Source organism: Orycteropus afer, unplaced genomic scaffold (genome assembly GCF_000298275.1).
Source record: "Orycteropus afer afer isolate SDZICR_OR568_19922 unplaced genomic scaffold, OryAfe1.0 scaffold00007, whole genome shotgun sequence".
In the NCBI taxonomy this organism is placed as follows: Eukaryota; Metazoa; Chordata; class Mammalia; order Tubulidentata; family Orycteropodidae; genus Orycteropus; species Orycteropus afer.
This window is the reverse complement of record NW_006921594.1, coordinates 12,815,167-12,816,620: the sequence shown is the minus strand read 5'-3', so window position 1 is coordinate 12,816,620 and position 1,454 is coordinate 12,815,167.

The window sequence follows — 1,454 nt, the reverse complement described above, 5'->3', positions numbered from 1 at the left end:
TTCCTGGCTTTTTATCCCCTTTCTCCCGCTCTTCCGGCCTGCTACTCTAGGCGGGCCTGAGTTTCCTCTCCTCACCTAATCCCTTCAGAATACATGCTGGATCATAAAGAAACGGTTAATATCAAGATGTATTTTTTTTTTTTAAAGAGACAACTTTGTCACATCTTGCTTTCCAGTCTCTGTTTTCCATGTATTTAATCTTTTGTGTGGGTGGAAAGATAAACCAAAATGACTAAGAGAGCTTGCTCTTGAATTATTTTATTTACATGATATGGTGGTCAATGTAGAAATGAAGTATGTACATTTAAGTAGCAATTCATTGGCAAAAGACAATTTTCTCAAATTCCAGATTGTAAATATTTGTAGAATAAGCTTCAGGTCAAAATCAAGCACTTCTTCTTTGAAAGTACACGTTTGTAATTCTATTTCTCTTTATATTGCAATGTTCCTATTTTTGGAGATATCATTCAGAATCATTCAAACCGTAAAAGGAAGTTTTTAGTAAACAACAAGCGCGTAATCAGGCAAAGCTTTTTTGCTTTTATGACCATCAGCCCTGATTATGGCATATCATCAAGTTGCTGTACTATCCTGTTTGAAGGGCACCGCTAACTTTGATGAGTGTCTCACAATAAATGACCCCATTGTCTCAATACCCAGTAGTAAGTTCTTTGAGAGTACAATGGAATAGAATCAGTAAAAAAAAAAAAAAAAAAAACAAAGTAAACAGGACGGCTGAGGAAAAGCTGGCTAAAATGAGGTGAAAGGAAAAGTTAGATTTCGCAATGATGGGGTATTATTTCTTTGTCTAAAAGAGAACCAGTACTCCTCTATGCATTTAAACAAAAGATACTAACATTTATCAATACAATAGATTCTAGGAGGAAAACAAAACGCCACCGCCGAGGTGGACGCTGCGGTTGCAGGGTAATTCGCGTGCAGCAGCTCCGCGTGGGTCCCGATGGTGGATGACGTGTGTGCATTCGGGAGCGCGGCCCGTGCGCTCGGGGGCGTGCGAACAGGAGGGAGACGTGCCTCGCGGCTGCACCGCAGACCTCAACTGTGGCCCCCACCCGGGTGCACGTGCGGGCAGCGCGCCTCCCAGGGCACCCGCGCCCGCCAACGTCCTCCGGCGGGCGGCCGTCCGAGCGGCAGGAGCGCGGCGCCCGTCGACGGGGTTGCCATGGTTTCCAGGGTCACGTGAGCCCGCCGCGGCGGGGCGGGGGCGGGGTAGCCCGGGTGGGGGAGAGCAGAGGAGGCGGCGGGAGCGGGAGGAGTCGGAGATGCTGCCATCCCTCCCGGGGCCGTGCTCGCTCAGCCACCGCTGCTCCCGCCGCCGTCGCCGCACGAAGCAGCCGCGCGCAGGGAGCCGCGGGTCGGGCCAGCCGGGCCTCCGCGCTCCAGTGCGCCGCGCTCACCGCTGGTAGCGCCGCCAGCGCCCTCCGCACTAGCTT